Source organism: Panthera tigris, chromosome B3 (assembly GCF_018350195.1).
Source record: "Panthera tigris isolate Pti1 chromosome B3, P.tigris_Pti1_mat1.1, whole genome shotgun sequence".
Lineage (NCBI taxonomy): Eukaryota > Metazoa > Chordata > Mammalia > Carnivora > Felidae > Panthera > Panthera tigris.
This window is the reverse complement of record NC_056665.1, coordinates 104,342,432-104,355,863: the sequence shown is the minus strand read 5'-3', so window position 1 is coordinate 104,355,863 and position 13,432 is coordinate 104,342,432. Positions and strand designations below refer to the sequence as shown.

At 41.3% G+C, this 13,432-nt stretch overlaps 1 protein-coding gene across 1 annotated transcript in view; it reads left to right on the top strand.

The window, feature by feature from the left end:
- The window catches only part of SLC35F4 (solute carrier family 35 member F4), a 247,591-nt gene that overhangs the window by 36,575 nt on the left and 197,584 nt on the right, over positions 1-13,432 (top strand). The window lies entirely within an intron of this gene.

The following is a 13,432-nucleotide window of genomic DNA, read 5'->3' as shown; positions in this document are numbered from 1 at the left end:
GAGGGGACTATACAAGGGTATGACTTCCAGGAGGCTGGGATCACTAGGGCCATTTTGGAAGGCTGCATATTGAGTAGATAATTGTATTCCTGTACATTCCAACACTTTTAGATATATAGTTAGGTTGTTGCTAGTGGTCCTACCAGGAACAGCTTCCAGGAATGGGAATACAGCCAAACAGTGGGAAAAAAGAAAAAAATAGTTTGAGGATGGATCATCTGGGTCTTGAATGTCAAGTTAAGGAATTCATATTTTACTATAAAGGTAGTGGGAGTCATAAATATAATTGAGCACAGGGATGATCCAGTTAGAGATGTCCTTCTAAAAGTTCAAATGGATTTGAGGGAAAGGGGATTGGGGATGGGGAGACAGGTTCCCTAGCAATTGTAATCATTTTGGTGAGAGGAAATGAACAGGGTTGTTAATAGAGTAAATGAAAGGAGGAAACAATATTAGAGAGATTGTGGAAGAAGGGTGATAGAACTTGGTATCTGTAAGTACAGAGATCAGAATTGGTTTTTTGAAAAAATAAACAAAATCAACAAACTCTTAACTAGACTAAGAAAAAAAGAAGACTCAATTAAAATCAGAAACAAAAGAGGAGTCATTACAACGGATGCTCAGAAACAAAAAGGATCCCAAGGGACTGTTCTGAACAGTTACATGTGAACACATTGGATAAACTAGAAGAAATGGATAAATTCCTAAAAACATACAATCTACCAAGACTGAATCAAGAAGTCAAAAGCCTGAAAAGACCAATAACAAATAAGGAGATTGAAATACTAATAAACTTTCTCCTACCAACAAAGAAAAGTTCAGGACCAAATGGCTTCATGACTAAATATTCAAAGAAGAATTGATACTAATTTTTCTTAAACTCTTCCCCCCCAAAAAACAGGTAGAAGGAATACTTTCAAATTCATTTTATGGGGCTAGTATCAGCCTGATACCAAAGTCAGACAAAGACACCACAAGGAAATTACAAGCTAATATCTCTGATGAACACAGATGCAAAAATACTCAACAAAACACTAACAGACCAAGTCCAACAACACATCAAAAAGATTATACACCATGAATAAGTGGCATTTATCCCTGGAATTCAAGTTTAATTTAATATACGTAAATCAATCAATGTAATACACCCCATTAAGAGGATAAAAGATGAAAACTACATGATCAAATCAGTAGACTCACAAAAATACCTTTGACAAAGTTCAACATACATTCAAGATAAAAACTCTCAACAAAAGAGGTGTGAAAAGAAATTTTCTTAACACAATAAAGGCCATTTATGAAAAGTCCACAGATAACATTCATAATCAATGGGGAAAAAAACCTGAAAACACTTCCTCTAAGATCTGGTACAAGGAAAAGATGCCAACTCTTACCCCTTCTATTCAACAAAGTAATGGAAATACTAGTAAGATCAATTAGACAAGAAAAATAAATAAAATACATCTAAATTGGAAAGGAAGAACTATTTACAGATGATGGGATTCTCTATGTAGAAAATCTGAAGACTCCGCAAAAAAATTTTTAGAATAAACAAATTCAGTAGAGGATGTAAAATAATCATACAAAAATCAATTGCATTCTTTACAACAACAATGATCTATCTGAAAAAGAAATCAAGAGAATAATTCCCTTTATGATAGCATCACAAGGAATAAAATATTTAGAAATAAATTTAACCAAGGAGGTAAAAGATCTGTACACTTGGGGTGACTGGGTGGCTCAGCTGGTTAAGTATCTGACTCTTCAGCTCAGCTCAGGTCATGATCTCATGGTTCGTGAGATCGAGCCCCACATCATTAGTAGCACTAACAGCTTGGAGCCTGCTTGGGATTCTCTCTCTCCCTCTCTCTCTGCCCCTCCCCATTTTTCATTGCTCTCTCTCTCAAATAAACTTAAAAAAAAAATATCTGTATACTGAAAACTATAAAACACTGATGAAAGAACTTGAAGATGACACAAATAAATAGATATCTTGTGTTCATGGATCAGAATTAGTATTATTAAAATGTCCATACTACCCAAAGTGACACACAAATTCAATTCAATCTCTATCAAAATTCCAATGACATTTTTCACAGAAATAGAAAAAGAAATTCTAAAATTTGCATGGAACCACAAGAGACTCCAAATAGCCAAAGCAATCTTGAAAAAGTAGAACAAAGTTGGAGGCATCACACTTCCTAATTCAAAATTACATAGCTTTTTCGCTATATTAATTAAAATAATTAATCAAAATAATGTAGCTATATTAATGATAATAAATGACACATAGACCACTGGAACAGAATAGAGAGCCCAGAAATAAACCAAAACATATACAGTCAATTATTTTCAACAAGTATGCCAAAAACACAATAGGGGAAGGATAGTTTCTTCAATAAATGATGATGGGAAAACTGAATAACCCATGCAAAAGAATGAAATTGAATCCTTCATCCTACACAAAAATCAATTCAAAATGGATTAAAGACTTACACATAAGATTTGAAACATTAAAACTCCTAGAAGAAAATATAGAGAAAAAGTTCTTTGACATTGACCTTGGCAATGACTTCTTGGATATGACATCAGAAGCTCAGACAACAAAAACAAAAAGTAAACAAGTAGGACTACATCAAATTAAAAAGCTTCTGCTCAGCAAAGGAAACAATCAACAGAAGGAAATGGCAACCTATGAACTAAGGAAAATGTTTGCAAATTACATATCTGATAAGGGGTCAGTATCCAAAATATACAAGGAATTCATCTAGCTCAATAGCAAAAAACAATATGTTTAAAAACTGGGAAGGATCTGATTAGATATTTTTCCAAAGAAGACATATGAGTGGCCAACAGGTATATGAAAAGGTGCTCAAAATCACTAAAGAGGATTAGGGAAATGCAAACCAAAGCCACAATGAGATATCACGTCACATCTGTTAGGATGGGTTATTATCAAAAATAAATTGGTGAGATGTGAAGGAAAGGTATCCCTTGTACACTGTTGGTGGAAATATTAATTGGTAGAACATTATGGAAAAACAGTGTGGAGGTTCCTCAAAAAATTAAGAATAAAACTACCATCGGGCCCAGAAATCCCTCTTCTGGGTAAATACCCAGAAGAAATGAAATCAGTACCTTGAAGAGATTTCTGCACCTTCATGTTCATTGCAGCATTATTCACAGTAGCCACGATGTGGAAACAACCTGAGTGTCTGTTGATGGATGAATGGATTAAGAAATTGTGGTGTATATATATGTGCAGTAGAATATTGCAATAGAATATTAGCCTTAAAAAGAAAGAGATCCTGCCATTTGCAGCAACACGGATGTACCTGGAAGACATTATGCTAAGTGAAAGTAGCCAAACACAGAAAGAAAACAACTAGTAGGTGGAGTCTAAAACAACTTAAAAACCTAAAAGTAGAGAGTAGAATGATGGTGTCCAGGGGCAGGGAAGTGGGGAGAACGGGGAGATGTTGGTCACAGGGTACAAAGTTGTGGTTATATTGGATGAATAAGTCTAGAGATGTAATGTACAGCATGATGACTACAGTTAATAATACTGTATTGAATACAGGAAATTTGCCAAGAGAGTAGATTTCAGGTGCTCTCATCACACACGAGCAAAGAACGCATGTGAGGAGATGATGTGTCAAATACCTGACTGAGGTAATCGTTTCACTCTATGTATATACGGTAAAGCCTTCGTTTGCGAGCATAATTCATTCCAGAAACATGTTGTAATCCAAAGCACTTAATATCAAACTGAATTTCAAGAACCATTGATTCAGTTGTGATCATGGGACGTTTGGCATCACGTACTACTCATATTGCAAGACACTGCTTGTTTATCAAGTTAAAATTTATTAGAAATGTTTGCTCATCGGGGCGCCTGGGTGGCTCGGTCAGTTAAGCGTCCGACTTCGGCTCAAGTCATGATCTCGGGGTTTGGGAGTTCGAGCCCTGCGTTGGGCTCTGTACTGACAGCTTGGGACCTGGAGCCTGCTTCAGAGTCTGTCTCCCTCTTTCTCTGCCCCTCTCCCACTTGTGCTCACGCTCTCTTTCTCGCTCGCTCTCTCTCAAAAATAAATAAACATTAAAAAAAATTAAAAAAAGAAATGTTTTCTCATCTTGCACCACACTCGCAGAACAAGTTATTAGCAATCCAAGGTTTTACTGTATATTAAATCATTATGTTGTACACCTTAAATACGTGCAATTTTTAATTAAAAAAAGTGAGGAGAGGAATGGGAGAAACTGAAAATGTCCCAGCTGTAGCCTAAGTGACTGGTTTGTAGTAATGGTGTACTAACAAAAACAGTGGGGGGATCACAGCTGGGAGGAAGGTTGAGAAATTTGGACAGAACACGTGGGCCATTTTCCACCAGCAATGACCGAGCAGGGATGTGTCCTGTGCCCCCAGCACCTAGAGTAAGTGGCCGATGCTCTCTACACAAGTGGTCCTTCACTTACTTTGCGGGTACTTTGTGCAGAAACGAGCAATGCATTCAGTTTGGGGTGAATCTGATGAAACGGCCCTGGATTTTCAGTTTCAGGGTCACACAGGAGGGCTAGAGAGAACGTGTGATTTTTCGTCCTGCGACACCACCAGCCACTATCTGTTTCTGGAACTTGTGCTCTTCTGGCCCCTCTCCTCATGGGTGCTATTGCTGTTTTACAAAGTGTGGCCAGCAGGGCCCATTTTCCCATTGAAGAAGGTGGTGGGTGAGGCCTGAGCAGAGCCAACGGCACTCCTTTGACAATGAAGTTTTAGTTGATTGGCTTCTTGAATGAGTTTTGAGTCACTTAATTCAAACTTTCAGTCTTTCTCATGCCAGACTGTAGGTCTTCCTAGAGATGTCTTTTAGGATTTCCACAGCATAACATGAAATTGGGTTGTAACCCTCATGTGGGAAGCCCTATAAGAAGGACTGTAGGGGCGCCTGGGTGGCTTGGTCGGTTGAGCGTCCGACTTCGGCTCAGGTCATGATCTCACAGTCCGTGAGTTCGAGCCCCGCGTCGGGCTCTGTGCTGACAGCTCAGAGCCTGGAGCCTGTTTCGGATTCTGCGTCTCCCTCTCTCTCTGCTCCTCCCCTGTTCATGCTCTGTCTCTCTCTGTCTCAAAAATAAATAAACGTTAAAAAAAATTAAAAAAAAAAAAAAAAGGACTGTAAGAAGTATCTTGCCCAAAGCTAAGGAGGTCCAACAAAAAGCTTCTCTCTGTCTCTCTCTCTCTGTCTCTGTCTCTCTCCATACATATGGAAGAGGTGATTTATATACATTATTTCATATAATCCTCTCAGTGACTCCATGAGGTGGCATTATAGCCATATTTTCTTCGTGTCGCAGATCAGGAAACCAAGGTTTATGGAGGTAGAGCAATTTGACCAAAACCGCACAGCTAAAATGTTATGAAGTTGGAATAAATGGAAAATATGTAAAGGGGAAATAATACTAGATAAGCACTTGGGACAGTGTTTTCTGTTTTTAATTCCATTGTTTTTTTTTTTTTCCCTAGGTAGAAGACAATACATTTGAAATTTTGTTGAGAAGTAGAAAGTTATATATTCTTTTCCTGCTTTTCAAAATTAATACATTAGGGAAATTGAAATGATTTTGTCCTTGCTTCTTATACTCTCTCCTCCTTTCATTCTAACTTGCGTTTAATGGCAAGATTATTCTTTCTGCCGTGTCCTTTCCAAGTCACTCTCCAGTGAAAAGCCCTCAGTGGTTCCCCATTGCATATACAGGATATGGTCCAACTTGCTTGGTCTGGAGATTCTCAACTTTTTTCTCTTTTATATTCACAGCATTCTCTGAAATATTCACATCATTTACTGCATGCTTGAAGGGATTAAAAGACTCAAAATCCCAGAAAACTTGTCAGCAGTCACTGCAACACGTTCCCTGTCACAGTAGTGAGTGGTCTTGTGGCACCCATAAAAGCGGCCACAGGGAACATGGCGTTCCCCTGCCCTTGGCTGCCCTTGGCTGCCCTTGGGTGCTGTGTTGTAGGTCGAGGCCAGAGCCACACCTTCCTACTTGAGAGGGAATGTTGCCACGGGTTCCCGAGGCACACCACCTTCCTTGCTTGCTGACTTGGTCTGCCCTCTTGGTGACAGCAAGCTTGAGAGCTGCTTTATGGGGCTTTGCACGACTCTCCCCGCTCATCATCTGTCACAAAGAGACGCTGCTTTAACGGCAGCTTTCCTCGGTGGTAGCATAAATGTATTTTCCACATTAATAAAAGTTAGCAGCTGGAGACGGCAGCACACCTGTTGACAGTCACTTGGATGGTTGTGTCTGCCTCCCCTAGGACTCTCCGCTCCCGCCACGGTGCCCTTGCTCAGGACAGTCCCCGCCTGTTATCTTCTCCTTGTTCCGAAACCTTAACCACACTTCGTGATCTGGGCTAATTGTTCATTTCTGCCCCCAAAGCTCTCCTAGTGACTCCTGCCTGTGGTGGTCTCCCCCTCTGAACTCCGCTGCCATCTTTTCTCTGTGCAGCATACTTGGTGTCCCCGTGGGGACACCCCTGCTTCGACAAAATCGCGATTGCCTGGAGGGCCAGGCCCGTGTATTACCCACTGCAGCTGACACGCTGATTTCTGGGCACTTAATTTTGCAGACTGAATTGCACAAAATTTTGTGCAGACTAAGTGCCCAGAAATCTGAGTCCGAGGGCATTTTAAACCCGCTGCAGACAGTGTGTTTTCCTATCTGAGGCATTACCAGGATGGCTGTTCAAAAACAACCAGCCACGTGATACAGCTAAAAAGTGTCCTGTGGGTGAGCTCCAGCTAAGGGGAAATTGCTGTTGCTGCTGTTGCATAACCTTATATCCTTTCCAAGATACTCTTGTGGGGCTCTGTTCACCTTTGTTTCCTAAGATGGAATTTCTGAATTCCCACCCTGTGGCACACCTCTTGCTCCCCAGAGAACTTCTGCGGTTTTCTAGAAGAATGGTTCCCTACAACTCCTCCCCAGTTTTCTGGATTTACCAGCAAGATGTGGAAAAAGCTGGCTTCCCAGACGAAGGGTGGTTCTGGGCAACATTCTGTGACACGATGGATTCCTTGTGCATATTTAAGCATTGGGCAAGGAGCACAGTCTGTTTGTATGGGATTTGAAAGAAAATTGCATTGAAAGGGTTTTGGGGAGCGGTGTTTGTGAGAAGAATATCTATGACTGCCGTGGAAAGGTAATCTTTTTAAAATTTATTTATTTATCATTTTTAAGTGTATTTTTATTTTGAGACAGAGATAGAGAGCGAGCAGGGGAGGGGCAGAGAAAGAGAGAGAGAGAGACAGAGTCCCAAGTAGGCTCCACGCTGTCAGTGCAGAGTGGGGCTGGAACTCGGGAACGGTGAGATCATGACCTGAGCCGAAATCAAGAGTCCAACACTTAACCAGCTGAACCACCCAGGTGCCCCTAATCTTCTTAAAATTTAAAATATGGTCTTTGCCTGCATTTTCTAACCTCCCCCCCACCCCGCCACCCGCATTTTCCTATCACTTGAGAATTTGGCCCTGCATGTATTGGATTCCTACGTATTATTATTGTTTGGAATATACTCTTTCTGTTGCTGTTGAAATTCCTTACAAAACAGGCTGTGCTCATAGCTTTTTCTAGTGTGGTGGTTTTGGTTCTGGGTGTGCATTATCATCAGATAAGTGTTAAAAAAAAATCCCCACCCCTTTCCCAGACCAATTAAATAGAAATCTCCAGTGTTAGGTCTGGGGCCTAGGTTTTTTTTCAAAAGGCTCTCACAAGATTCAAATGTACTTTTCAGGCTGAGAACCACTGATGTAGTGGGCTCCCTGTGATCTCAGCTGGAGCTTGTTGAAAAGGGCCTGCTTGGTGGTGAGAGGCAGTATTGACTTTTGCCTAGTTCGGTAATTACTTCTGCATTTCCTTTTTACAGAAATTATATGAGAAGAAACTTGGGAGAAGATCTCATTAACGGGGTTGGGATTCATCATAGAGCTCCTTCCCAACCCAAACCAATGTAGATGCAGGTTGTTAGTCGGAAGACTTCAGATGTCTCACACTGATGTTCATGCTTTGTGAAAATTGTCTATGCATTTAAGAAAGATAGCCAGTATGCCCAAGTGTCTGTTGAACAAGTTGTTTATTTGCTAATTTCTCAGAAAAGCAAGAAGTGGGCACAGGGACTGCCTTATAATTTTATATTACACAAGGTAGTTAACAACAACAAAAAATTGCCAAAATGTTGGCTTCCGATGCGCCCCATTTTGGGGATCTCACATAGGACTGTTAACTTTTCCCTCAACCATTGGCAAGGGATAACTGGACGCCACTTGCTGCAGAACTCTGTGTTTTGCCTTTCATTTTTACAGACATCTGGAGAAACATCTGATGAGCATAGAAAATAACTCTCTCAAGAGAAAAATCAGTAATTACTTTCTTGTTACTGAACATGCTGTTAAGCTTGTAGAATTTTATTTTATTGCTCTGTGAATTGATCCTTTCTAAGAAGTTATTCTATAGGGGTCCATAGGGAGTGTCAAATTCCTCTGACAGCTGCTTGGAGACTTTTTTATTGACTCTGTAAAAGAAACACACCTAGTATCCGAACAGACCCTATTTAACCTATTTATTAATTGTACCAGCTCTTAAACTCCCCATTTATTTTCACTTACTATTCACTCTACTCCCTGCTTTCTCCCTTTTAACATAGCCAGTTATTTTCTACACTTTATTTATTTATTTATTTATATGACTGCTTGCTTGCTTGCTTGCTTGGGTGGTCCTAATATTCCCCTGAAACCTTCTACTTCCATGGTCTCACACTTCTGTGTAAATGGCAACTCCAACCTTCTAGTTGCTCAGGCCAAAGACTTTGGGACCATCAAGATCTCACCTGTAAGTCCTCCATGAGGATTGTCAGCCCTACCTTCAGAATATGTCTTGAGTCTTGCCCCTGCACTGTTCCACCCCAGTCTGGGTCATCCTTCTCTATCCTGGAATACTGCTCTACCCTCGTGACTCCTCCTCCTTCTGCCCATCAACCCCAGTCTATTCCTAGCACAGCAGACAGAGATCCTTTTAAGTATGATCATACCATTCTTAAGTCCCAGGTCCCTCCAGTGGCTTTCTGTTCCAGAGCAAGAGCCGTAATTCGTTACAGGACCTTGAAGGCTCTGAATAATATGGCACTGCTGTGACCATATCTTCTACAGCTTTCTCCCTTGGTCACTCAACGCCGGCCACACTGACTTTGTACTCTATCTGGAATAAACCAGACTCTCTCCCACCTCTGGACCTTTGCAAGGGTGTTTCCTTCACCTGGAACACTCTTCCCTCAGGTGTTCCTATGCCTGGCTCCTTTGCCTCTTTCAGATCTCAGTGAGGCCTTTTCAGGTCACCCCAATTACTAATTAAAATGGCAACCCCTCTATCATCCTTCCTTGCCATGTTTTTCTCCAAAGCACTTTCGATCATCAAACATATTACATGTTATCCATCTCTATCTATCTATCAATCAATCAATCATCTATCTAACATCTAGCTGCCATCTCTCTATTGTCCTCCAGCTGGACCAAGCTCTTGAGAAATAGAGATTTTGGTCACCGCTTTGTTGCCACGGTCTGAAACATTGCCCGACACTGTGGATGTTCAGTAAACATTTGTTGATGGAACATTGAGTGAATGAATAATGTGTGCTAATTTTTACCTTTAGTCATTCAGGCTTCTGACCTAGTTACCAGACTTTTGTGATACATACAAACAGCATGCTCGATTTTAAGGGTAATGTTTTGTTGATTAACTGTTTACAAATCTTTTAAGTGAGATCATTTATTCTAGTAGTCTAGTTAAGATCATCTGAAAGCATCAAAATGGTCCTCCAGGCTTTCTCAAAGTATTGCCAGTTGTTAGAATATTGTTCTTGCTTTCTCTGATCCCAAGAAATGTGACATAAAATCGGCTGAAATTCCATACTGAAAAATGTCTACAGGGTAGAGAAAATTTTCAAAAAGTGCAAGGAAACAAAACAGTAAACGCTGCAATATTGAGGACATTATCCATCTGAAAGGTGGATAATGAGTGACTTTTATGTTCTTCATTTTTTATGTTTGTGAGTTATAATTTTTACATGCTGAACATGAGTAATATTTGAAATGATTATAAAAATCAATTTTTAAAAGTAAAATAGGAAAAATGTTATCTAGCATGATTTTAATAATATGCTTTCAGTGTCTATGCATACTCAAGGAGGGCAGAGTAAATGTAGTGCCAGACAGCAAGCTGCTCAAAGCCCCCAAGCCTTTTAAAATGATGGGCCCAGAACTAATGAATGAACTAGTGAACCATTCATTCATTCATTCATTCACTGAAAAATATTAATTCGGCACCTACTAGGTACTAGGTACTGTGTCAGGCCCTGGGGATATAGCAACAAACAAGATGGCAGGATCCTCCAGGGCCTTTGTGTTGATTAAAGTTCTGTTGCTTCCCCAGGACATGGTTCAGATATGCTGTGCAATTCTAACCCTGAAAGCATGGGATGGATTTTTGAGAAGGAAATACAGACAATCAAATGACAAATGAGCTAATTACAGATTTTTCTAAGAGTTGTTTGAGTGGGGTAGGGGGTCCCAAGACTGACCAGGTGTCATTTAAGCTGGGGCCAGAGAGTGAGACTGAATGAAGCATTTCAACAAGAGTGTTCCAGGCAGAGGGGAAGAAGAGGCCAGGAAGTTTGGACTGTAGTGAGCCAGGGGCAGAATCCAACAAAATCATGCCAGAAAGGTAGTGGGAGCCAAATCATGCAGGGCTTGGGGCTGTGTGGTAAGGAGTGTGGGTGGCATTCTGAGTGCCGTGAGGCCATGAGTGGTTTTAAAAGGGCGGGGGGAGAGTGTCACGATCTAATTCTATTTTAAAGTTGCTCTGTCCACTGAATGGAGATGATGTAAAGGGATAAAAGGGGAAAGGGAAAAATTTGTTGGAAGGTTTTTGTTGCAGACTAGGCAGGAGATGGTCTAAATCCTAAATAGCTGGATTTAGGACACGTTTTGGAGGTAATGTGATAGATAGATTAGATGTGGTGGTGAGTGAGGTTTGGGGGTCAGAAGAGAGGGTTTTGGGGCTGGGAGCTGAAGGAAAAGGGTTAAACTAAGGGTGACGCCTAAGTCTTTGATTGAGAAACTGGGTTCATATTAAAGACTGGGGAGAAATAGGCTTTGAGGGAATTAAAAAGAACTTTGTTTTGATTATAAGTTTGAAATGCCTATTTCCATTCAAGTGGAAATATAAGATAGTCAGCCAGAAACATGATGAGCCTGGAGTTCACCAAAGAAGTCTAGAGTGGAGATTCAAACTTGGAGAATATCCATGCATGGACGTTTTGATGTATGGGAACACTTGGGAGATGAACTTGAAGATATGGAAGAGACTAAGTCTTGGACAAAGCCCTGAGGGACCCCAGGCTTTAGAGATTTTAGAAGGAGGAGATAGCAAAAGTGGTGGAGAACAAAATGGACCTTGAAGTAGGAGGAAAATCAGGGACGTGTTATCATGGGAACCAAGAGACAATGATGTTGAAAGAATGAGGGACTGCTGAACTGTGTCCAGTCCTGTTCAGAAGTCGAGGAAGATAATGGCAGTAATGTGGCCATAGGACTTGGTGCCTTGGCCAGAGGCCTTGGTGGTGAAACCACATCGAGCAGCCTTGATGTTCTTAACTCCATCTCACATGAGGCTTCACTGAGTTCTAGGCGTTTTGCTGACTCTACTCGGGTAGCCCAGATGTATAGCTTCTCTGATTCTCCTAGCAATTGGTCCAGTCTTCCTTCTCTGCTTTCATGGAGTTGAGGAGTAATTATGGATACACTCAAACCAAAAAGAGAACGTGAAACGTGCCCCACAGGGGCTGGGCATCTCTGGCACTGCTCTAGGGTGCAGTGAAATGCCCTACCTAGATGAAAGATAGTCAGAAGCAGTGGAATGAAGATGACCAAAGACTCTCTCATACTCCTCCCGTCAAGAGGTGGGGTCTGTTACCCTTCCCTTGGAACTATATGGGCTCTGTGGCTACATCGACAGAATACAGCACAAGGGTAAGAAAGATGCTGGGCCCGTTTCCAGTCCTGGCCTTAAGAGATTGGCACCTTCTACTTCCTGTCTCTTGGAATGCTAGCATTTGGAGCCTGAGACACCACGTAAGAGGCCTGGCTACCATGATGGAGAAATTACGTGGAGAGACCCTGAGATTGTATGGAGGACAACAGGAGCCCGGCAGAGCCCAGCCTTCTGGGTGTGTGAATGAAACTGTCTTACAGCCTTCAGACCAGCCCAGCAGCATATCATTGAATGGCCCCATTTGATGTTTGTGGGGCAGAATTTCTAACCCCCCAAATCAAAAGATTTAGTAACATGTTTACTGTTTTGAGCCACAGAATTTTAAGATAGGTCATTGTAATAGATAATTAGCAATAGATAATTAGAGCTCTAGGAGATCCGTTGGACACTCAAGTCAGTTGTCCTTAGGCAGAAAGCCCACTGCCCTTTGCACAGAAACAAATATGCTTCTTTGTCAGTATTTGAATTACCAATTTTTATTTAAAGCCAGTAACATGTTGATTTTTTTTTATCTTACAAGAGGCAACAAAAAGAGAGAGAAAACTTAAGAAACTGTCAAATAGCTAATAAACAGAAATTTTAAGTGAGTGTAGAGAATAACCTAGTTTGCCTAGCCTTCTTCCCACAGGTCTACTATTTGCTAACTCCTTAACACCTGCAGTATGATCACCGATGTTCATAATGCTGACCCTGATTTTCTCTACTTTGATTTTGAATCTTATTTTAGTGTTAAGTGTTGCATAGGTGATACCACATGACAGTGATGCAATTGTTGGAAAAGTGCCAAGAGACACAGTTAAAGGATGTAAAAATTATTTAATTGCAGAGGAGACAGAAATTTACCTCTAGGCAGGTAACCGTACAAATCCGACGATGCAACCTGCTCCCAGACAGAGGTGCAAGCTTTCCAGATCCCCAAGTTTCCATGAGGACTTCAGTGGTTAGAGAAGCAGCAGAATGGCCTGAGGATGTGTCAGTGTCCACACTCGGGTTTTGTTTTCTTCTTTGTCAACATCTTCTTGGCCGGGGCTAGGACTAGGGTGAGGAGAATGAAGTGACCAGGGCACAAAATTTAAAGAGGTTCTCGCTCTCGGGAGTGTGCAGAAGGTCCAGTCAGTGCCTAAGTGTGAACACCTCCTTAGATTTGCACAGGGGGAGGTAACTTCCCTTACCCTAGTCCAGGGCCTGGCCCCAGTCTCTCTCAACTGTTCTGGATTTCCTGTATGTGGGCCTCCTCACAAGGTCCACGTCGGTAACTGATGCAGAACAACCTTGATGGAGTCTGGCCAGTCTGTAAACCAGGCAGCCAGATGCTGTCACTAGGTCA